At 44.1% G+C, this 26,224-nt stretch overlaps 1 protein-coding gene across 1 annotated transcript in view; it reads right to left on the reverse strand.

Annotated features, from left to right (window-relative positions):
- Positions 1–26,224, reverse strand: part of SGCD (sarcoglycan delta) — a 349,496-nt gene that overhangs the window by 256,978 nt on the left and 66,294 nt on the right. The gene's annotated exons all lie outside the window — the stretch shown is intronic.

The following is a 26,224-nucleotide window of genomic DNA, read 5'->3' on the forward strand; positions in this document are numbered from 1 at the left end:
AGATGCTTGCAGTGGAAGGACAGAGGGAAGATCAGAAACCAAGCAGCGTGAAACCACAAAACACGATGGGCCAGCCTCGAAGGCAAGTCCAGCTGAAAGACAGTGATGGAGCGGGGGATTCCCCCCCTTACTCAAGATTACCTGCCCAGCCTAGAGGAGTCGCCCTCAAACACAGAATCACTAAACTTTTCAGTCCTCACAATGCCTAAGTGCATTCAGTGTCACGGTGTGCTAAATATTACAAATGTTCAAACTAACGGTAGCAGTGTATATGGCTACTGGATTATATTTCCATCCTTTTACGAGTTATTAGCCTGCAGTTCAAGTAGGTATGAACCAAAAGCTCAGATCCAAGCCATACCAAACTTACAAACAGTTCAGAAATGTATTTTATGCATAATTCTTGTCCTTAACGCGACTGAAATCCAAATCCTAATATGATCTGAGAGGGTGAATCACAGCTTCAAGAGTATTTGCATTACCCAGTATTTCTCCATGCCTCTCACAAGACGGGAATACTAAGTGATCCCCCAAACCAGCAGCCATCACATCTTCAAAGGCAAAAGAAACTAAACTGAAACAAACAGAGGAGAGAAATGAGGTCTTCATTGCAGCTGTGATTAAATGAACCAACAACTGTCTAACGCTGGGACAAATACTGTACTGGATTTAGCTGCATCTTACCCTGGCGAAGCTGATTATAAAAGCATGAGATAATTTGCAATCTATGCACTAAAAACATCACATTTTTCAAATGACATACAAATTTAACAGTGCCCATACGCTGACATATAACACACGCCATCTAAGGGAAGATTTTTGGGGTTACTCCAGCGGGTATGCCAGGCTAACTAAACCTATGAACTACAACCACCTGGATTCAGAATATCAAAGTTTTTCCAAGTGTTCCTCCTCCTTCTTCTTCCCTCCCCAAACTCGTGACATGAATCCAAAGGCCGAAAGCTTCAAGCTTGGTATGGAAACACAAGGCTCCGCAACCTGTGTTTGTGGGATCACTGCTCATGTGCCACTTCCAACAAAACACACAGAAGTGGGAGGCCTTGAATATTCCCCCAAAATCCCATCACCCTCCAATTCCAGGAAATTCATAAGCACCATTAGACTCCTGTAAAAAGTTCACCCATATGTTTCTAAACTATGTGGCAGAGAGAAGCACCTACCTCCTCTTGCACTTTTAATAAATTAATTCCTCAGTATGATAGAACCGTACAGCAAAATAACCTTCTCAGTAAGGTTTATACTGTACTTAAGCTTAAATCTGAATTCCTTGGATTTGCAGTGTTTCTTCCGGTAAAATTATTAAATGTCTGTAAAACCGTGGGAAGGCTGGGGAAAGCTGCACTCTCAGATGAGCTTGGACGAGCATAGGGATTTTTTTGGATCTATATGGTAAAAGCCACAGCTCCTCTGAAGGCTGAGCTCGGCTATCCCTACACCACTGCAGAAAACACAAAGTTAGCAACAATGGTGATGAGACAGAGCAGGATGATCCACTGTGTCCAGGGGGACACGGGTCCAGCAGGACACACCTTGCGGCTCCATTCGGCTGCTTCCCGCATCACACGAGTCCTTGACCCAATCCCACATCAATGCTGAGATGGATGAGGGGTGAAGAAGATTCATGGAGAAGCTGCAGTCTCGCTGCTGCACAGTGCTTGGTCTTTCTTCCAGATTAGCATCTCCAACTCTCCTCCTCTCTCCCTCCCAAATTTCTTTCTCCCCTGTTATTTTCCGCCACCAAAGACGTCACTGAATTTTCTCATCAGCATGAAACGTTCACTGGGAAGAGTCAAGTTTATTTTGTTCAATGTGTTTTTGCTAGATAAGCATTTGGGAACTGCTATTTGTCTTGCAGAAGTCCTGTTTCCTCTCGATACTGGCTGGTAGCCTGCAAGCTGATTTCTGTGGCATTCTACTTAATTGTAAGTCTTGTTTCTTCTAGTCAGTCTTCATGATTATAGTCAAGTACTGTCCTGCCCTGATATGCATGCAGTTACACTTCTGTCAAATGTATTTATATTTAAATATTAGAGGTCTTTGTTGGGAGCAATTTTATTTTTGCCTCTGCAAGAACTGGGATGTATTACATTGCCGGGTGGTGAACAGCAGCTCCCCCAGAGTGCAGAAATACGTGTCAGGTTCTTTTTGGCAGGAACAGAAAGCAGGCTTAAAATCCGCAGTGAATCTTGAACCAAGCACGGGAGCATTTTCAGGCTTCTCCTCCAGCTGCTAACTGAGCAGTGGCGGTGGGAAAATCAGTGTTTCTTGCCAAGCGGTCAAGAGGGGATGGCTTCAAGAAAATAACACACCTGCCAGCGATGTGCACCACTCCAGATGGACAAACTGTGGCAAAACACACATCAGCTCATCAACCTGTGTCAAAACTCATTTGTCAATCACCTCCCAACAACTCCTGTATTTTGATACATATTACAACAGGATAAAAAGGAGAATCACTGGTTTAAAGCGATGGCCTGACCATTCCTAGAAGGACTTATTGATGCTTCACGGTAGTCAACAAAATCCCCACATATTTAAATTAGGCTTCTGATAAAAGTATGCCAGAAGACAGGACAGAGCTTTTAATGCTGGAAAACCACCCCACCTCCACCCCCCCCCCCCCCCCCACGTTGACGCTATTTGCTCTGAATCATAGAGCTGGAAGGATGAAAACCCAGACTTTGCACCCAAGAGCAAGGCAGACCAGCATCACCCAGCACGACCCTGCTGGCACCACAGGCGGGTGCTGTACCCCGGTGCCTTTGGGGAACAGGAACCCTGGGCAGATGCCTTTGCTGCAAAGCTCGAAAGACAGCAGTGAAAGAAAAAGAAAGGAAAATGCATGTAAACGCTCAAGGCAACCCTCCCCCTGAGCACTGCAATTTCTGTTGAGTCAGAGCTGTCATCTGCCCTGCAACAAACTTATCTTCACTGTCCATTTTGCAAGTAAGATTCAATCAGGGCTCCCTGGCTCCTCAGGGAACCAGCACTTTAGCGTGAACTGCTTCCACTCAAGTGTAATGGAGTGAGATTGCTCAGGCCATTATTTTAAATGGTTTGAGGCCACACGGTCCCCAATTTCATTAGCTGCATTTATATACAGACCTTACATTTAATACTGTGGAACCCAGAGCCATGTATACTTTACATATCATCTTCCCACCACAAAAAAAAAAAAAAAAAAAAAAAAAAAAAAAGAGTAAAACCCAAAGAAATTAAAACACACCCCGACTGCATCAAATGATCAGCATAAACCAGAGTACCAGTTTAAGTGTCTCCATTTGATACATCAGCTATATGGGGAGGATGTTTCTGCACACGTGGATAGACATCACATGCTTCAATCGACTCTTTGCAAGCGGAAGCCACAGAATGAGGCGCCTCCTATTCTGCTTTACAAATTAGAAAAATTGCCATCAGTCAGACCTGGCACACACTGATGTTGACAGGTAGCGTAAAAAAACCTGGGAGCCCCAGACTTCACCTGCACTGTGTCACCTAAGGTCACCTAAGCTCAGGCGTTATATTTAAGCTAATTAGCTACATGGCTGCCAGAGGCTGTGTGGGCACTTAGGAGATCCACCAGACCCAGGAGCTGGCAGCCCTGCTCTTACACAGCAGGGCAGGGGGCCTGGGGGCAGGTGGGCTGGGGGCACGCACCAGGCACTGCCTCGCTCCCCCCTTTAAGCCAACCCTCAGGCAGTTTACGCTCAGCTAAAACAGATTTAAAACTTGGGCTCATAGGATATTGCACTGTAATAACTCAAAAGAGCATATGTCTGTGTGTTGGGCAACACCTCTGGATCCCTCTAGCAAGAGAAATATGAAAATGCAAATGAGAAGTATGAAAATAATAATAATACACAGATCCCAAATTGAACAGCATTACAGGAGTGAGATAGGAAGCTCTCTTGAACACAAAACCATGAGCAATTAAGCTTTACGTGGCTGAATAGGTGTGAGTCTAACCAATGCTCATATACATTTTTCCTCAAAGTGCTATAATTTTGTATCAATTTCTTTGTTTACTTTAAGAAAAAATATACATCTGATAGAACTCAGAGAGGATGATAATAAGCTTATACAGTTGGCTATTCATTTATTAAGTATTAGTGTCATTTTGTACTTTCACAAAACCCACTTGAAAGAATAATAAAGTAATATAATGAAAAAATATTAATGGAAGAGAATGCTGATATGTTTTTATGGTTTGTTGTTAATTGCAACATGGCTAGAGTTAAACAACAGATGCTGTGAGTGCTTCTTAGCTACTGGTAATTTTTGTTTGGTTCTGTTTTTCTTACAAAACAGATTTTTCATTTAAACAGCTGCTGGGTGATTTTCAGCATGGAAAATTAAAACCTTCTCTATCACCCAACAAAGAAACAGTGGTTTGCTGTTAATCCAAAGAAGAAAAAAAGAAAAAAAAAAGAAAAAAAGAGAGCATTTTATACAAACATGAGGTATTAGGAGAAGAAAGAGAGTAATCAGCTGGGATGCAAAGTTACCCTACAAACAATGTCACAGGCAAAACCTATTGCAATAAACAGGCCAAGCATGAGAACACAAATCTGGCTGATCCACCTCAGTAACTACTTCATGGAGGCAATTTGCTTTATATTGTTCCGTTCTTCACCCCAGCACCTCCCCTCGCCGTAACAAGGATGCTGTAATAATGCATTAAGCAAGGCCATGGGAACATTCAGTGGAGCTACCCTGTTTAAAGATAACGCTTTTTGGTTTCAGTTTAATCTGTGAATTTTGTGCTAGAGAAAGTGATGCCAATTCCCTACCTGAAGGGAAGGTAGGGACCCCCTGGCACTGGAGCTGCTCCCCCCAGGTCAGCCCAGTGGCACTGAGGGCAGGATGCGGTCCCACACGGCTGGAGGACACTGGGACACTGGTCCCACCACACTGCCGTGGAAACTGGGCAGCCCCGAGGAGCAGCCCTGCCTTCCCAAAGGAGCACTGCCGGGCTCGGGCGGCAGACGGCTCTCAAGACGTGAGCCCAACACCCAGGGAAGGGCAATACCTGGTTTCCACAAGGGCTCTCTACCCTGTAAGCATGCCACAGCGAAAAGGTCTTCGTTATCCATAGTCTCTCATGGATTTTATACCATTTGTCATGGCATTTTATACCATTTGTTTGCAGCGCAAGCCTGAGGTTCAGTGCATATACGTGCATATGTCCTTGCGTGCGCGTGAGACTTCATTGGGTTGGGTTTGTTCTGTGGTCATTTTGTCACCAGCATTTTACTGTGCCCCAACAGTAGTTGCGTCCCTCTGTTTAGCTGAGAGGTCTGCACCCAACAGACCTCTCAGGGCAGGGAAATGACCTTTGAAATTCTGCAAAAGGTGCGATATCAAGTTTCTGAAATAGCGTAACAAGTTCAGAGGATGGTGCAAGCGCTTCTGTGTTTCCACATGCTGCTAAAATAAACGGAAGATAAGCTGAGCAATCAGAGGAAAGCTGTACCCTCCCTCATTTCATTCTGTCTGGTCATCTTGGGCAGTCTCTCCCATCTTACTTTGATCAAAAGTTCATACCATGAAGGTAAGAAAATCTGAATCTGGCCCAGGAGATGAACTGTACTTTTTCACACTGCCCGTTAAAGCCCTAACAAGGCAGTGTCACACTGGGTGATGGCCTCATGAGCACCTGGCCTGCTGCACTCAATGCTTGGAAACTTTGTTCAGGTGCTTGGAAACTTTGAAAAAGCATATATTTCTCAGGCGGTCTGTGACTCATTGGGCCAGAAGACCCCAAATATTTAACCCGTTACTGAAAATGTCTTTTAACACACTTAAAATGTATTAAGTAGGGTCAGTCTTGAGAAACAGTAGCAGTACAAAATCCAACCGTGGTCTTGATGAGGTAGATTCCAGCTTTTAGAGTCAAGGGAGTGGACACGATTAGCCATAGTGCTGTCATTAGCACTGCTTGCTAATGAAGACATTTTGTCACAGCCACAGCATCAGTTAACTGACAAACACCATTACACGCTTCTGGTGTGGTTGGGGCACAATCTACCCATACGAATTCCCATCCAGCTTTGTTGTAAGCCCGCATGGGACTTCCATGGTTAATGGAAATGAAATGTCAAGTAGTGTGCTAGTCACAGAGAGGGTGGTTTTAAACAGTCACCCATATTTGCAGCCATGTCTCTAGAGCAAGAAGAGGCAAAATCTGGCAGCAGAGCTATATTAGATGGTGGCGAATGGTTAAATATAAGATCATGGTCTCTGAGCCAAATTCGGATTTTTAGTGCAATAAAACAGCTTACTTCCATTCAAGTCAGGTGGATGAAAAGACCCCGACTTTATAAACTTTGAACAATTCTGCATCAGGAACAGCGTGGCCAGCAGGACCAGGGCAGTGACAGTTCCCCTGTGCTGGGCACCGGTGGGGCTCCACCACAAACACCGGGCTCAGTGTTGGGCCCCTCACTGCACTGAGGTGCTGGAGTGTGTCCAGGGAACTGGGGGTGCTCAGCCTGGAGAAGAGGAGGCTCGGGGGGGCCTTACCGCTCTCTACAGCTGCCTGAAAGGAGACTGTGGGCAGGTGGGGGTCGGTCTCTTCTCCCCAGAAACAAGCAACAGGACAAGAGGAAACAGACACAAGCTGCTCCAGGGGAGGTTTAGTTTAGATATTAAGAAAAATTTCTTCACTGAAAGGGTGGTCAAGCGTTGGAACAGGCTGCCCATGGAGGTGGTGGAGTCACCATCCCTGGAGGTATCCAAAAACCACGTAGATGTGGTGCTTAGGGATGTGGTTTAGTGGTGGACTTGGCAGTCCTGGGTTGGACTTGATGATCTCAAAGGTCTTTTCCAACCTAAATGATTCTAAGATTCCACAATTCAATTGCAGTACTGCAACCAGGACATCAGTGCTACCCAAACAACAGTGAGAAGAGAGACAGTGCCCAACGCTTGCAGCATCTATAACCATCTCTACCCACTCGTTGTACAGGACACCTAGACAAGTAGTTTAGGCTGGACTCTCAGTCCAGAGATGATGAATCCAAATAAAAGAGTCAGCAGCAGAATCCACGCTGTATCGCTCACCACTTGGCTGCCAAAAAGAACAGCACTGCCTCAGGTGGCAGGACCCAAATGTCTCTGGATGTCTCAAGGACAGAAGCTCCAGGTATTTGTGGAAGAGCACTGGGAAGCATGAGGGACCTTTTACAGGCAACTGGAGACTATCAGAGTACCAGGACTGTGCAGCATCACTGGGGGGGGGGGGGGGGGGGGAAGCAGCAACTGGGAGGGAGGAGGGGGCTTTAAAAGCTGCCACACAATGATATCTGTACTGTGCTGGCACAGAGGTACTGTGAACAATGGAAAAAGTCAGAACACAACCACCAAGGCAGGTCCAGAACAACAGTGATGTGAGACAGAAAGCGCAGGCACTGAGGCCATAAATTTATAGGATGAGAAAAGAAGCCTCCTAAGTACAATATTTACTACCTACTCAGTATTCTTTTTTATTTTCCTATGTTTGCTTGACCTTGGACACTCCCTGTTTGGTATTCTCTGAGCAATGCAGAGCTCTCTTTCAGTACCCAGCAAGTCTTAGCCCTTCCAGGCTCATAAGCTAAGGTATTTTGCCCTGCCTAACATCAGACACCAAATGCGGGAGCCGCCTTCTCCCCCTAATGCATACAGTAAGGCTCTAATGACAGTCTATAAAGACCTCCACATACACACAACTGATGAATATTCATTAAAAGTCAACACATAACATTTATATCATTCCAGCCACACAGGGAGGATGAAGTGCCTCCCCGCAGGTAGCAACACCTAACTCAATTCACGATGGGCCACTTTGTACCGTGTTAGATAAAACCCGCAGCTGCTCACGTCCTTTGCATTTCAAGCTGGTTTTTCTTCTTCACAAACAGCATTCAGAAAGGAGACTGAGGCATGCACAGCGCCCTGCTAGCACTGCAATACGCACTCACCTATTTTTTGCACATACCCAAAGGTATTTTTCCACGAGATAATATTTTTCAGGCACTTCTGGACTTGAAGAAAAAGGGCTTCAGTGAAATAAAAACATCTCTTATCTTAAAACAACCGTCAGTTTAGGAAACGACTCAGCAGCAACTGTGTCCTGGGTATGTACATTGTTTTATATGAAGGTACCGCTTAAAACAGAATCCCAGAAGTCCAATTACTTTGTGAGCATCTACCTCCTGCTGACCTCTCCTAGCACCACAAGCATACATCCCAGGCTGTTTTCATGCTTTCCAAGATTGCATCTGGACTAGAAACACCGGATAATTATTTTTAACACAGCAACCGTGAGCATTCCCAGCCTTTCCGGACTTTTATACATTCATCATATTCAGCAAGAAGAGTCTTCCAGACTAATACAGAGATACTGGAATGGCGATGGAGAGATAAATGGCATGGATTGAGCAAACTGTATATTAGGAAGCTTTTAGGCACGTTCCTGCTTCATCCTTACATACTGCCCACATCACCTCAACATGCATTTGTACTTAATCATCTGCTGTACACTGCAAAGATAAAGTCATGTGGACAGATCCTCAGCCTTAGTTACACTGAACTGTGCTGATTTACAACAGCTGAGAATCAAGCCCTGAAGCTTTGGAGAGACTCCTTTAGCTTTACTACACCTCCTGGATGGAGACCAAACTGCACTCACCAATGTGATTCACTCTCTCCGCTCCTGAGCGCGTGGCCTCTGACCATTCACACTGGATGTAGAGTAGCTTCCTCCCAGTATGTTCTGGGGGAAACAAGCTATTTCCAGAAAACTCTGGCTGGAGGTTGCTGTGATAGTGTTTGTCTCAAACAGACTCTTCAGTAGACTATGGAGGAAGGCTATGATAAAGACCACTCTACCTGGGGTGAGCCTGCACACCTCATGCCATCCAACGCTTGCCCTTCAGCTCCTGCTACAGAAAGTACCACTGTGATGGACTGCAACACAGCTTCTTTGGTGCTTCAGGCAATCTGACCTGAAAATATTAAAGGAATATCACCTCAGGAACGTTGTATGGGGTCCGAAGTAGACCTGAGTGAAGGTCAGCACAAATGCGCCCAAGCTACCAGAGAGTAGCTAGCCTCAAGAAACAGGGGAGAAAACCAGGCTGTATGCAATGACCCAGGAGGTGAGGCGTGTGCAATCCATACCAGACCACACCAGCATGGCCAGCTCCCGGCCAGTGCACTTCCCAGGGAACGGGCAGGGGGACACTCCCTGCAGAGCCCTGCGGGGCAGGGGAAAGGACAGGTGGAACCAGCAACCTACCACCACTCAGGGAGGAGGGACACTGGATGTGACTGCAGCTGTGTCCCCTCTGTGTGCGAGTGACTTCTGGAGCCCATGAAGGAAACCTGTTGCCCTCCTGCCTCTCCCCCGACATCTCCTCAAGCCCCACAGATAGAACCTGGCCACTGGGGTTCAGCCTGGGGGTCCCAAGAGACAGAGAAAGACGTTTCACAGTCATTCACACCCTGAGCGCTGAAGTACCAGCTATAATTGGAACACAAAACCATATTACAATTAAAAGTCTACACATTCAACCATTTTCCAAGGTGAGCAGACATCCCGATCTGACTCTGAAACCCAGTTTTTACAATCCCAATTGCTAGGCAGCTTGCACCAAGGTGCTCATTTGTCATGTCTCCTCACTCTGCAATTCTTGAATTGTTAAACGTGAAAGAGAGTAGTAATTCAGCATTGTTTCATTGCTTATGAAAGCCACGCAGAAAAAAAATCAAAAATAATCTAGGCCAGTTCATTTGAAGTGCAAATGACTTATGCATGCAATACAAAATGCAACAAGTGCATTTCAAGCTGTTTCATTTATGATAATACAAAAGTTGCTGATGGAATGAGAATTCCCAGGTAGTTATCAGGGAATTTTGCATATCATTTGTACTTCATACTGCATTAGTAACTCTCACATCATGTCAGCAACTTGAAAAAAAATAAAACAATGAACTACATCTCTCCCAGTTTTTATTCTGCTTTGACTGAGTAATCTCATCATTTATCTCAAATGATTTTGCATTCAATGCAAAATGCGTTGTTCTTCTCTAAAGGAAAAAGGAACTAACACTTCCCCTGAATTATCCCAGTTTACTAAGATGAATAGTCAACTATAAAAAGAAGAATTATCTGGTTATCACATCCCCAAGGTACGCAAGCTGCACCAGACTGCCAGGTATCTCACTATTAGCAGAACAGACAGAAGCAAAGCCAAGGCTGCTATCTCATCCTTGACCTGTACAAGCTCAAGGAGGAGGAACAACTGACATCACACAGGTAAGACAGACATGGACATACGGATGGATTTGAGGCATGGAAAGCAACACTAGTGAGAAAAATACATTTTTACACTTTTGCTTGAATTCTTGGCAAAAGCCAATGGGAAAAAACAAATATTCCTGTTTATTGGTTATAGTTCATTGCCCTGGCTACAGCCGCGTTAACACTTTATAAACTTGACACAGCAGCTGGAAGCTTCCATGGGTCAGGAAGAGCAGGCAGTGAAAAAGTAAACACTCATTTGTAAAATTGCCTTTTTAACTTTCTGTTACCTCCAACCCTGGGCTCCGATTCTTCTATCCCATCAAACTCCCCTTCACCCAGGTTAGGACACTTAGCCCCACCACAGCGCAGCAGCTGCTCCAAATATTTCACTGGCTGCAGCAGAAGCCCGGATAGCATCTCCCTAACGTACGGGGGAAGGTGAAGCTGTACCATCACTTACACACCAGTTTGCCTCCAACAGTGGACAATCAAGGGTGCACTAGGCAAGGGAACCTGCATTTGTGGTATTACACTGCAACATCAGTTCTTTCCCCAGCATCCCACAGATTTATTCCCTAGCTTGCCCCACAGCAACTTAATCCAGCAGCACAATTCAGAATCTGGAAAGGTTTATACCATCGCATCGTGTGCCAGCGCTGGCTGGAGTTGGAAGCTTCGTGGATGCTGCGACTGGCACCAGCCACACCACGTTGCCAGCACATCTGAGTCCCGAACTGACGCTGCAGCTCTGGAGCTGCCCTGAGAGTGCTAAAAGCAAGTCTGAATGCAAGGGACAGTGCTTTGTAATTTGTGCAATCCGCAATTTTGCATCGTTAGGCTTATGTACCCTCATTAGGTTGTGCAGTCTATGCCCCTCATTTCTCCTCTCTTCCGTCTTTTAGTATCAGCAGCACTTCATTGAATTTCTGAAATAGTCCTTACTAGATATTTGGTTTCTCTTAAAACGGAATCTGCAGAAAACAAAAACATAACATTTAAATGCCCTTCAGCAATACATCTTCTAAATTACAGTACACATTAATTTTTCACAGAATTTTGTGAAGCAGTTTTATCTTCTCACATCTCACTTCAAGTGACAAGAGGAAAGGATTTATGAAAAGTCCCTAACTTAAGGTTTATCAGCAAAAATATGCCCTCAAAAGAATTCATTCCAAAAGCTGCCCCCTCCTTTTTTCCCCTATTTAAAGATCGCCATGAAATTGAAATTTCTGAAATATAAGGGGACCTGCACACTACCTCCAATCAAGTGGGAAGAGCATCACAGGCCCAGCACATACACTGCCTAAAAGGTGATGCTGGAAAGTCATATTTGGGTGGGGGTCAGACCATGATTGCTAAGTCACAGGAAGTCACAGGCAAAAAGCCTGCACGCAAAAAACCTGGAACAAGCAAGAAAACTGATCCTAATTGCTAATGGGACACAGGCAAAGTAAGATCATTCAGGCAGATTTAATTGCCTTTCCACAAATGACGCTTCGAAGCAAGTAAGCAAATCTCTGTCGCTGAGGAATTTTAAGAACAGTTAGCCAGCCACCTGTCAAGAATAAAGCAGGTCCTGCCCTCAGGCAAGAGGATGGACAAACCAAACCCTTGCTGTCCTTCCCAGCCTCATTTTTTCTCTGAAACCTGTGGCAATTGGAGGAATACACATATGTAACCCTCTAACAAATCTTCAGACTAATAACAGGTTGGAGTATGGGATACTTGAGCCCCATGACACAGCACGTTCTCTTTCTGAATTTCAGTATGTTGTGCCTTTCACAGCATAATATAGACCTGCATACAGCAGGGGAAGGAAGGTTAACTTTCAAGTCCAAGATTCTGGCAAGCATCCCTTCTCGGTGGGAATGACGCTGTTTCCAAGCCAAGTGTGGCAATTCAGATACACAAAGCTCCAGGGTAAACTGCTGGGTACATCAGAGAAAAGGCCACTGGGCAAGGTGGGCAGGAGCGGGGTGGGCAGAAGGGAGCACAGGGGGGGCACACACAACACCAACCAGGAATCTAAACTTGGGCATCATAATTTTAAATTCTGGCCTAAACCAATAATTTGTTTTCTGTACTTAGAGTTATTTTTAAATATTTCCTGAAGGATCTTTTGAAACCTTATTCCACAAAAACCTGGGAAGTTTTAGGTTGAGCAACCATCTATTGAATTCCAGCAAACTGAAAGTGAAGAAAGTAACATATCTCACTACGTCCGCTGCCATGATTTGATGTATCGGAGCTGTGTCAAAGTTGAATATGAATGACCATATTGCTTTGACTAGCCTAAAAACCTTCAGGGGATTGTTTCACACATTGAAAAAATATTAAAAAAAGCTTAGGAAAAAGATGCCATGAGGAAACAGTTTCCTTTTCCATTCCCTGCACATGCATTTTGACAAAGACGACAGACTCTAGATGGATAAGAACAATTTTCCATCATTAGGGAAGCCTTAAACAACCCCTGACTGCTTATAGCATCATCTCTTAGGCTCCTACCAAATTGCAGTTATTTGTTCAAAACAAAATGGTGAGGCCTGTGATATAATAGAGCAATTTAAGCAGAGAAGAATACAACACCTGTAATTCAATTTCATGGCAGCTGGTTTCACAACATGTTTCTGTAACACTGTTATGATACAGGAAACTTCTCTCAGAGCGTAGCAATTCTTCTTTAAGTAAGCCAGGCTCTCAAGAGAGAAGTGGGCTCTAAGTAGACCAATACTATAAACAATAAGCAATTTGTATCTCCGTGCCAGTCCTTTCAGTTCTATCTCCAGTTAGTTGCCACTCTTCCAAGGGTTTATATTCTAGTTTATATTTCATATTGAGAGGCTGCTGTCAGAAAAGGTAACAATAAAAGTCACCTGAGGTCTCTAACCTTGAGTAAGTTTCCAGGCAGAGGAACACACAGGAGAGCTTCCCTTCCCATTCATCTTTGCTACAACAGTCACCATGTACAAAAAAAGCTGTAAATCCCAGGCATGTGACCTTCCCAAAAAGTCAAGGAGGGAGCACGGGGAAAATGGAGATATCAATAGTGACTAGTTAATGCAGGAAGCGCAGCAAAAATTCTCCCCAAAGTAGAAACGTAGTATTAGCTCAAAACCCCGCAGCTGAACTGTACCCGGCAGCAAACCTTCCTCACCCTACATGGCAAACGCTGAGGCCACTTGCTGTCTTGCTGGAAAGTTCTCCAGAGTACAAAATCATGCAGCTATCAAAATTGAGGTTTGTAAAGAGTAACGCTGATGTTCACAGTCGTTCACTACTGAACCACGCTACCATGTACGCTTTATATACTGAAATTAGGAAAATACCGTACACCCAGTTAGGGATCTCGTTCCAGGTTTGATGACTGGAATAAACACCTAAGCAGTAGTTTTAGGAAATCTTTGCAACAGCATAAACTAGCCCTGATGATGAGAACCTTTCCGTCTCATCTCCCCAGCTTTCTGTCCCTCATAGGCCTCCTTCCCCTGCACCAGAGCAAGGATTTGGGCAGAGATCTGGATGGAGGAACCGCACCGGGCTGAAATGCCTGCACAATTGAAGTCATCAACGCAGAACCACCTGGGCTTCCCTATGAAGAAAAGGCAGACAGCTGTCAGGAGCTAGATCTGGTGGAAAAGGTCCAGGGCACCCAACTCTTAACTTTCATGAAATGGATGTGCAGCAGATACACGTTGTATATCAATGACTGGATATTGACTGGATATTCTCCAGCGGCTGGGAAATACCCCGCTTCTTAGGATAAGAAGAAATATTCCTACTGATGAAATGTGCGTCTGGCCATAAACCACTCCTGTTAAACCAGCTCTGCTTGAACGCCACACCAGCAGGACAAAGAGGTGACCTCAAGCCCCATTCTGTGCTACCCACCCTACCCTCAAAGCAGAAAACCCATGTAACCAGAAATGGGTTAGTCGCTCGTTCCTGCATTTCATGTCTGTTTGTACTTACATTTGATGTCATTTTAAACAGAAAAGCTACCGCCTTGAGCATCAACAATCCAATTCTGAGATTCTTCGTCAACAACCATTCCACCTCCATTGACATTACCCATATGAAATGAAAACAGCTAAAAATGTCTGAACTCTGTACGTGCACTACTATTAAGAACCCCATTTGAGAATGACTCTTCAGTTCTCCCTGCTTAATTCCTACATTCCTAGGCATCAAAACATCAAAACAAAATTTGCTATGCTGAAAATACAACATGATCCAAATCTACTTGCCCACTTCAGTAGAAGCTTGGATGAGCTAATGAAAGCTGTTGTACCTTAGGGGAGCAAAAATTAAGCACCTCTGCATTTAGATTAGCTATCCACAAGGTAACAATCATTTCTAGAAGAGTATGCATAGAAAATAAAGAGTCAACTGAACTGACTTCATCCCCCTCTAACCCTTGATTTGCTTGCTTCTACCTGCTGCATCACAGCTTCCGCGGGCTGTTCTTTAAACTCAACAGGACACTCGCAGCTTTCTCATCCGAAGACATTCACATTCAGTCTGTACTGATCAGTGCCTTCTTCCCATAGCCCACTGATTAGCTCTGCGTGCTGCCACTATTAGAAACACAAAGAAAACTACAAATTAATAGGACTGTGCACGGCTTCTAACAAAATGAGACTGGCACAACGGGCACCTTCCTACGCGGCAGGTGCAGAACAGTAAGTAGGGCTAAAACTGGGTGTTTTGGGGAGAAAGACACAACTACAGAGAAGTAAGACTTTGCAAGTTCTGGCAATATCCATGGTGTTTAAATAATTTTGGTAGTAAAATGTGCATGTTGTTACATTGTCAGAGCACGGAAAAGGAGCATGGTGATCACTGGGAGCTCAGAAGTAAGCTGGGGTCACTCAGTTCTGCTTGAGACGGGGCTCCTCACGCTCATCATTACCCACCTACACAGGAGAGTAATCTACTCAAAGTGATTACTGAGGCTCCTTCTGGAGTCAGTGGAGAAAAACTACCGTGTCTAGTGTGCATTTAATTATCCAAAGACAGAAGTCTACGATAAAGCGATTCAACTGCATTTCAAGGTGCCTTTATTTTCAAGATCTACAGAGGAAATATAAAAAAATACCCAAAACCAGGCAGCTTTTATTCGCTAAAGCTAAGCTAAGTTAGGTTCACAGTTCGCCGTAAAACCAAAGCTCACCATGGATGTCTCTGCATCTCAAATCTGCAGGTAGAAGGCAGGGATGCCACATTTCCCTCCACAATTCACAGTGACCATAGCCAGCTTGGACTGAAATATGCAAAAGTGACATAATGAAGTATGGTATAATAAAGATTTAATTTTAAGTAGAGCTTCACCATATTGATGCAGTAACAACAAAAATGCACTCTATAACTCCTGATGTTTTTTCAGCAACCAAGCCTGTCATGTAAGCACAATGATTTAAAGAAAGACACCATGCAGCCCCATCATTACTGAGCACTGTGACAAAAGCATATCAAAAAGCTAAAATGGAACAAGGCATTTCTGATCTTGGTTGGAAAAAAAAAAAAAACCAAACCAAAAAACAAAACCACAAAGAGCAAAGCCACAACTTCAGCAACTGATACACCACTACACAAAACACGGCATTTACTGAATACTTCGCCATTTCAGGACTCTCAATCATTCAGCTCGTTGTGGTGTTAGTTCACTGTCAGGCCTGATGCTGATTAAAAATCCCTATCTCAACCCAATTCCCCTCATCATGCTCCTACGGCATATTTGTCTTTTAGAGCAGACCTTGGTGTCAATAGTTAATAGAGTTTATCCCTTCTTCCAGCGCAGTGAAGGACCTGACCTGAATGAGGAGAATGGAGTTACCTTTTACTTCCACACCAGCTACTCCAGCCGAAAGAGGGTTTGCAGGGGGCAGGAACATCTTGGGCACCCCAAAGTCTGAATTTTTATTACAAGAAGGTTTGGCCCTTCCTGTTGTCACACGAGCACCTCTTTAAAGAAGAGCGTGAACCAAAAAACCTTTGAAAGCCCCGCAGAGCTCTGCCAGTGATGCCAGAAGCTGTGTGATGCAATTGACATGCTGGAGGAAGGGATGCCATCCAGAGGGACCTTGACAGGCTTGAGAGGTGGGCCTGTGTGAACCTCATGAAGTTCAACAAGGCCAAGCACAAGGTCCTGCGTGTGGGTCAAAGCAATCCCAAGCACAAATACAGGCTGGGCACAGAACAGATTGAGATCGGCCCTCAGAAGGACTTGGGGGTGCTGGTAGATAAAAATCCAAGTATGAGCCAGCAATCTCCATATGCAGCCCAGAAAGCCAACGGAATCCTGGGCTGCATCACCAGCAGCATGACCAGCAGGGCAAGGGAGGGGATTCTCCCCTCTGCTCTGCTCTGGTGAGACCCCCCCCTGCAGTGCTGCGTGCAGCTCTGGGGCCCCCAACATAAGGAGGACACGGACCCGTTGCAGCGAGGCCAGAGGAGGCCATGAAGGTGACCAGAGGGCTGCAGCACCTCTCCCGTGAAGACAGGCTGAGAGAGAGTTGGAATTGTTCAGCCTGGAGAAGAGAAGGCTCCGGGGACAATATACAACCTTCCAATATCCAACGGGAGCCTACAGGAAAGCTGGAGGGGGACCTTTTACAAGGGCACGTAGTGACAGGGCAAGGGTGAATGTCTTTAAACTGAAACAGGGTAGATTTAGATTAGATATAAGGAAGAAATTCTTTAATGTGTGCATGGTGAGGCACTGGACCAGGCTGCCCAGAGCAGCTGTGGATGCCCTATCCCTGGGATGCTCAAGGCCAGGGTGGACGGGGCTTGGAGCAACCTGCCCTGTTGGAAGGTGTCCCTGCCTGTGGCCAGGGGGTTGGAACCAGATGATCTTTAAGGTCCCTTCCAACCCCAAACCATTCTATGATTCTATGAAAGGAGATGGGCAAAGAGCAGCATCTCTCACAATTAAATCAACAGAAACAGAAAAATATTTACAACTGCTGCCTTTGCTGAAGAAACAGAGGCAAAATTCTGCTCCCACTGAAAACACAAAGAGGTGGGTCAGGTTCTGACCTACACAAGCATGGATTTCAAATGATAAGCTTATACAGTTACTTTTTTGTTCACTTAAAGCATCCCCAATTTATAAACTACAGAAGAGATTACTCATCACACAAATGCTCATCTTCGTGCTACCCCTGTCCTTGACTAAGATTAAAAAATGGGTGTAGGGTACGTGTGCGTATTTTGGGCTTGGGGGGATTAAAGGTGCAAGCAATATAATGCAGTTTATTTAGACTGGTAGTATCAAGGCAGGATTGTTGTAGCGTGCATTAGTATAGCATCTACCACAGCTGGCCTTTCTTTACAAAGTTAACACTTCTCTAACTATAACAATTACACACAGAAGAGACAAAAAAAAAAAAAAAGTAGGAAAGGTTTAGCACATCCATTTTGCAGATGGGGAACTGAGGGCCAGGGAACTTAAAACATCTGCCCAGGGCTATCCTGTAAGTACATGCTGGAGGTCTACACCGAGAGCAGCCACCCAGAGACCTGCTTCAGTGCACAGCTCACAAGGGTATCTTTCTTCTTCAAGGTAGTTTCCAATTCTCTCCTCTCACGTATTACAAAAAGAGCTTGAAAATTAACTCTTTCAATTCTCATATTGAAAGAAATCTCATGCAACGCCTACTTTGAGTTTCAGTTCAGGTAATTTTATCCTCCCATTGCCGAGGTTCCTTGCACAAAACCTATTGACTTGATAACTTTCGCAAACACTTCATTATTATGAACCAACCATGGCCAGAGAAAATGTGCTACGGTTCAGGCAGGCCCTGTATTACGTATTCAAATTCATTAGCTCTATCAGCCTTCTCAACCTCTTATGTTTGATTAAGTCTCATCTCCTAAAAACTGATTAAATCTAGTCAGCCTCTTTAAATTATTATTCCTCATTGGTCCAATGGTGCTAAATGTTTCGAAATGTGACAGTAATCTAGTTTTAAACAAGGCAGCTGCAGAGTCTATAAAATCATCTTTAGCAAGCTAGTAATCTCTTTGATAGATTCACCAGCAGCCACGAGTGCGATGCAAGTCATGTACATTAACGCTTGCACCAGCAACAGATGGGCCACGTAAGACTGCAGGAGCCTGGAAAACTGCTCAGGCTGCGAGAGAGAGCATACACACGAGGATTTCGACAACTTTTACTCTGTACCCGCAAAAGTCCAGAAGACGAGGACTAAAGGACAAATGTTAGAAGGAAGGAGACACATCAGAAATGCAGCCATTCGTGATACACTACACAGCCTGCCATTTAGGGGCTGCTGCTCCAGCAGCAACCAAAACTGTCGGTACCTCTCCGTTTAAGCTGCACTGCTTGTAGATGTGCACCTCTAAACCCCATGGTTTGGGGTTTTTTTTAATTATTAGCATCTTTCCTCGAAGAGCATGCAAAATCCTAGCTGTCTTTTTAACACAAAACCCCATTATTCCCTCCATAATCACTCGCACGGCACTGGGAGGAAAGGAACACCACCACCGCCTGCAATGCAGTCTATGGATAAAAGACCGTCAAGTCTGATATTATCTAAGGACCTTGGACCCCCAAATTCATTTTTAGAAACACGATCGTTCTTTGGCATGTGAGTTTGCATCCACTTGCACCAAGCTGTTAGCATAGATGGAAGAGCCCTGCCTCTATTTTCTCTACACACAGCATGGTCTCTCTTAGAAAATGTTCTGATCATTTCAGCAAATTAATGAGAACCAGATGGCTTTTTTTCTTTTTGAACCATTGCTCTCCAACTCCTACAGGGCCACTCACACTTCTAAGTAGTCCCACAACAAACATCAGAATTACAGAGAAAGATTCAGTGCTGGGTCAAGCTGGGACGATAAACGTGAGAGAAATCTCTGGAAAAACAAATGTCTTCCACTGGTCAAATTAAGAATCACTTTGCAGCAAAGAAAACTCCTGACATAACGTGTTCTTTTGCAAACATAGCCCCCAAACACCATTTTTCTGGTTTGACCTATTTGTAACAGATACAGAAACAAGCATATGCGCAAAGAGAAGGGTTTTTTTTCCAGGGGTTTATGCTCCTCAGTATTTGGGGAGTCTTTTGGAAAAAAATTATTAGCAGGTCACAGGAGATTGCTCTGTGTTGCTCAGCTGAGCTTTCTGTCTTCCAAAGGTAAACAGCCTTTTCAGCCACAGCAGTAACACGATGCAGGCAATCACCAGTCATGTTGAATTGCCATCAAACCACTGACGTTTAGTAAATTAAAGGCCCTATGCCATCAGCCGTGCTCAGGGCCTGTTTCAACCTGAGGATGTTCCATTACCTTTTTTTTTTCAAAGGAGCTTCATTTTTTTCAACCTGGAAAATTGCAAGCAATTGCACTCAGCAAGCAAATAATAGAAAACTCATACATGCTGGAGAATTAGAAGGAGCAGCCTAAAAAGCTTCAAGTGAGGACAAGGATCTAGCGATGATAACAGCAGAGAAAAACTACATGTAGACATATGAGGGCAACCTGTTGCACTCCGAACCACTGGAATCCAGAGCGGCAGTACACCCTCTGCGGGGACACAGCTTATACAGCCTCCCACATATCAGTCTGGGGGCTATGGCAGCAGTAGAAACTATTTTAGCCTTGAAACACAGGTTTCCACTGTAAAAGCCTGACTGGCCATATCTGCCTCCTGCCCAAGCCTCCTCAGCCTGACACGATCAAGCTCTGAAGCTCTGGAGTCCTCAAGACTTAAGCACGCAGAAGTGTCCCTGCCTGCAGATCTGAAAGCCACTGTTCACCCCTTCATGGTGGATCTCCAATACATGGGGGCTTTCAGGGTATGCGGCAGCATCAGAACCTCAGCCAGGACTCACAGACACGCTCTCCACATCTGCATATTGGGCTTGTCTCTTTCACGCTGGAAATGACCCAAAGAAAGCAAATATGCTTATGGAACATTCGAATGATCGTGTTCATAACGCATTTTCTCATAAACTAAGGTCGTCTTGACTTTTTTTTTTTGCACACCCAACATGCACTCATAGACACGACATAAAATGTCAGTGGGTTGGTAGATCTGTGAACCACAGACTTCACTGTGACATTACGAATGTCGGTCAAACCAAGCATAATGACTCAACCGCACTCCTGCAGGTATTTAGAAGATGTGTAGACGTAGCATTTAGGGACACGGTTTAGCGGCGAACTTGGCAGTGCTGGGTTAATGGTTAAGACTCCATGATCTTAAACGTCTTTTCCAACCTCAACAATTCTACGATCTCCTGCTGTCACAGGCACTTACAGTGGTATCTGTTGTAGACCTGTTGCGAGACAAGCATAAATCCCCAGGCTCGGATTCCTTGTTACAGACGCACGGCTTTGTTTATTAGCCTGTAATTTGTTTATTCTCCTTTTCTAAACTGAAACTCAAAAGGGACTGTCGAGACAGAAAATTCAATCTAAACAGGTTCCCTACATACACTCACCCCGGGGCAGGTCCGGTCGTTATTTGAGGACGGCAGCTGGCACCTGCAGCCTTTAGTGCGGCACTGGCGGACACTGATGGAAGAGGACAGCTGGCTGGGCTGGCACAAGGTGCCACATTTGATTGATCGAGTGATCCAAGTGTCACAGGCTCGTAGGCTGTCATTAACGGTCTGTGCCTCCTCCGAGCAGGAGGCACACGGCATGCGGCAAAGCACCGGTGCTTGCACGAGTCGGGGTCGCTCCAAGAGCGGTCTCTGTGTGCTCTCCTACTTCCCAAAGACACGCAGCTTTTATTAAAGTTGTTATTTTTATATATAAATATGTATACATACAGATATTTTTACAGTCAAGGGGTATAGGGCACCGCAGCACACAACTACTGAAAAGTCATTCCCTTTTGGTGGAAAATTCAGCAATTTTTATGGATAAACGAGTCATAAAACATTTTCTTCAGGCTATTTAATTAATCAGCTAGCTGGACAGCAAATATGCTAGGATGTTAATTTAACAGAATTATTCCCCTCTCAATAAGGTAAATGTTAGATGAAGATCATTAGGCAGGCTGGCAACCCTGTCATCTTCCTTCTGCCAGATAAACCTACAATGTGAAGTAGCTGCTAAAGAGGCTCTGGCAATTTGAAGGGATATAATCTTCCCTGGGAGGATGCTTCTGCTGCCATGTTTCCTATATTTCTGGAGCTGGTTTGGGTTTGTTCTTTTACCCTACAGTTTCATTTCTTTGTCTTTCTGAAATCATAGCTTTGGTATTCTAAGTCAAGCCATCCACATGAAAATTCAATACGTTCCTAAGAAAAACCTTCTGCCTAAACACTGCCGCGTTTGTCACATCACATCCAGGTACCCTGCTCTTGATGCGCTATCGAGTTTATTTGACCATCAAGGAAAATAACTTTCACAAATTGTGTTAGTGTTTTTCCCCACGGGAAGTGCTATTACTTATAGGCAGATCTGGACCTTACAAATAAACTCTATCCTGCCTTTGACAGTTTAAAAAAATGGGGCAGCATTTCTGGCAGTCGTGTGACTGAAGGGTGCATTCCCCTTTAGGGGAGGAAAAAAAAAAAAATTAAATAAAAAAATAAAAGCACTTCCACAACCAGTTCAGATCTTCAAACTGAAAAATCTCTATGATAAAAATATGTCTTCTCCCTGCCCCGCTCTCAACTGACTGCAATGACACAAGGCAAACAAAAGCCTGAACAGAGGAGTACAAACGCTCCGAACTGTAACAAGGAAAGTGTTAAGACAACTCTTGCACGGAGCCCACCTAAAGTGGTTTGTCCTACCCCCTGTTGCAGAGAAATACAAACACATTTTTTAATAAAACTACCACCTAAACTTTGAGATTCTTTTTTCCCCCAGAAACTATAAAACAAAGCAGAATCGTTAACGAACACGGTAACACAGCAGTGCAATATTGGTGTGTTTGTCCAAGTAACGGCAGGCAATAGGTGTTGAAAAGCACCCTAGACTTCCAGGTTGAAAATATGGTAATTCAGCTGAACTGGCTCTCATTTCTTATGTCCCAGTCCCTTATTTCTAGATGTTTCCCTTTGTCTTATCTTTTTAAGTTTGATAGAATTCCTGCAGCAGGGATTATAATTTCCTGGGAATTCATACCACACCAGTACAGCAGAGCCTCCAGCACCCATACGCCAGTTAGTGTGTGGGAAGGGGCTGAAAGGATAGAGGATAACTTAAATTTACTCCCTTTTTCCTTGACACTTTTCCCCATTCAAAACTCCCTAGGTTCTCAACCCCCCCTCATCACTGTCAGATGTGTTTCTAAACGCACATAAACCAACATGACTAACATCTGGATTGTTGCTCATCTATATTCTTCCCCACCATTAAGAATTTTTCTATCTAATGTAGCTGAGCTGAAGCCAAGATAGCTCCCTTGTGTTTACTTATCTTCATGAAGAAGCTATCTAAGCAGCTCAAAACTCTCACCCCTCTGGGTCCTGAACAGGCTGACACGCATCTCTGCCGTTTCTATTCCATTTTTTGTTCAGTCGGGCCTGCATTATTTTATTGTTTCACTTCTGAGCCCACGACTGTTCAAAGCCTGCCTCTTCCATGTGGATAGGGCTTTTGTAGAAAAGATAATAAAATTTATTCAGCAGCTCTTAAAAGTCTCCTCACATAGAGAAAGGCGTGTGGGGAAAACAGTCTTTCAAAGCTTTGAAGCTATATAACAAAACATCTGTTCGGGTTTCAAGGAGTTTACAGCCCAGTTCCCAGAGCTCATATCAGTAGGTTGAAGAATCCTTCAGAGCTCCGGTATAACTATTTTCAAACGTCTTCCTGCAATCAAACATAGAGGCTTGAGCTTAAACACAAAATGTAACACTTCTTCCCCTCTCCATGTTTTCAGGGCTCTTTATCTAATTCTTCCAGCAGCTGTCCCCATAAAACCTGTAACAACTTCTCAGCAAGTGAGGTTTGGATTTCTTCAGTATTAAAGAGTTCAGTTGGGAAGTTTAGGGCCAACTTGCATGTTAGACAACACACCACACAGCAGCATTTAAATGATATTTGTCAAAATAATCGCCCTAATATTTACCTCTTGTAAAGATGAAAACTTTCCAAGACATACCAGAACATACAATACATACAAAATCACATTGAGAACAGGTAGACCTGACAAGCCCAAAGGTTAACTGAACTAAACATTCCAGTCACAAATACTGTTTGACCTGGGATAAACGTCATAGGACACAAATACCATGATACTTTCCCAAAATTATCCCACCTTGTGGCCCAAGGGCTTCCTGAGCTGTAAGAGGCTGTCTTTGCATGTGAAACCCACAAGTGCGTTTTCCCACATCCACATCCTGAACCCACAGAAACATCCAGGAATCAGATTATCCTTCCAGGTTCTCTGTGAAGAACAATCATCATCTGCATATTTTTGAAGTCACCTGAATATTTTATGATGCTTCCCGATTCTTCTACTGTAAGAGACAATAAACAATATCCCCGATCAGTTTTTTTTACATCTATTTACAATTAGAAGATCTTCACCGCTACTCCCTCACTCTGTCATCTCTTTTCTAGCCGTTTTTCCACGTCCTAGATTGTTCAGTCATTTTTTTCCCTAAATTTAAAGCTATTATCACCTGCCTGCCAAAGAGCGGTCTGAAATTTGACTTCTCATTGCCCAGAAGAAATGCACGGCTACAGCCTATCCAGGACAGCTTTCTTCTTTCAAGTGATAAATCCTTGAACAGAGGTGGTAAAGAGACAACACAGATTCTTCTGGATCACACCAAAATACCAAAAACCCTGTTCAGACGGAGCAACTCTGCCACAAGGACTACAATGACATCTCACACCAGCAGTGCTCTCCACAATACACCACACACGCAGCCCCAATTACTTCTATTGCATGAAAAATACATTCCCAATTCTCTCTCCTCTGACTTTGTCTTCAGGGAACCTCTAAGATGAAAAAAACCCACAAAAAAACCTCATGGCCTTCATATTGCTGAGCTTGAAAGTTAGCAGCTGCCACGGCTTCAACAAAACAAAAAGCTGATGACATTCTTTAAAAAGACGATGAAACAGAAGTTAAATTTAAAAAGATGCTCAGTTTAGCTGCCCTTTAAAGTTTCCTCTAGCTTTTTTCTCTTTAGAGCATTAGCAACCGCTGAGAAGAATTTCTCATGCGGGTAATTTCAGTTTTATCTCTGGAGTGGGTGGAAAGGACTAAGAGGATGATCGTTGCTGGCCTGACCAAAGGGAAGGTTGGGAAGGGGTTTAACTTCTGCTTACGGATACACCAGATAGGAAGCACTCAGGGGGCAAAAGCCTATTTACACTGAAGGACAGTGTTGGCATAAAAACAAGGGGGTGCAAACCAGCTGTGCATAAATACACGCTAGAAACCAGACAAGGAGGTTCTATACCAGTTTTCCAGTGGGAGTAGTAGGGAGAAAAAGTATTTGCACCTCTAAAATGGGGTTTGATCAGTTAATGAAAGGGCTCATATGATGCGATTGCTTATGACGGCAGGAAAATGGACCCAATGACTCAGGAGGTCCCTTCCCAGACATATAGTCTCCTGGTGAGGGGTCTGCTTGCACAATGAGTAGGAAGAACAGGTAATAGTAGACCTTGTGTGAAATTCTGGTAAATTTTCTGAGTTTTGCCCAGGACTACAGGAGAGCCAGATTTTCAGTCCATGTGAACAAGCAGGGCTGCTACAGTTTTCTAAAGAGATTACCAGGATACTCTCTTTCTACACCATATGAAGATGATCAGCTGAAAAGCACACAAAAATATATTAAAAAAAAAAAAGCGCTAATGACTTCACACCCAGGAAACACAGCTCCCTTCAAAATTTGGTTTCCTACGGGCGTGACAGAAAGAGACAGTAGTCTTCAGCACTAATGTTCAATAAATACAATTTTGCCCCTTTAAGCTTCTACTAACCCTTCTGGATCCAGGTGTTCAGCAGCCAATCAGGGATACTTGTTACTGAGTTTCTCTATAGGAAAATTAAGAATTCTTCAGAAATAAACCAAGAGCAATTATCCAAAATGATGTCTTCAAGCACACCATATGTGGAGCGCACACCCTGGAATGCCTCCAGTCTCCTGCAGAAGCATTTGTCATAGGCACTTCTGGTCGCCTCCAACAAACATCAGCTACAGCAAAGAACATTCACTTATCCACGTCAGAGGCAGCAGATGTCAACATGACTTTCCCAGGACTACAGTTCATCAAGAGACGCAACAGGACACTGGGGCACAACTCGTCATTGCATTCATATTAACCCAGCTCTCCTGCTTTTTTAACCTAACTAGCTTCTCAGTCATATTTTGCCTTATACTACGTTGTGATGAGTTTACACAACCTCATCTGCTGCGCAATCACACTTTCACAGCCAAGAGATGCTTTACTTTTGTGTTTTGCGTCCATCGTACAAAACCCCCCAGGCTTTAATGAATAAACCTTGACTTAGCTTTAATATGAACACAGCATCATTTTCACAAAGCCAAGATTTCTCTTACGATGTGGAATAACATTTTCAAAGGACAGCGTAAACTGTCTCAGAGAGACTTTCACCTCATTGCTTTCCAAACGGATTGGAATATTACACCATCATCAGCAAGGTAACTACCACTGCGCAGCAGATATTTTAAAGACCAGAACAAACCAAGAGTTCATTTAATCTGATTGTGTCACACAAGCCAGTTTCCCCCAGTTACCTCTGTATTAAGCCCATCATTTTCCAGCCAAGTCTCCCAGAAAACCATTCCATCATGATCTGAAAACGTATAAAGAAAGGAAATGCACCATCAACCTGGTAGCCTGGCCTTACATTACATTATCTTCTACTATCCAGCAAAGGGTCTAACTTTTGATTTTGTCTGGTCTTAATTTTGAGCTGTTGGTTATTCGTATGCTTTT

This window comes from Falco biarmicus, chromosome 8 (genome assembly GCF_023638135.1).
Source record: "Falco biarmicus isolate bFalBia1 chromosome 8, bFalBia1.pri, whole genome shotgun sequence".
NCBI classification, from domain to species: Eukaryota; Metazoa; Chordata; class Aves; order Falconiformes; family Falconidae; genus Falco; species Falco biarmicus.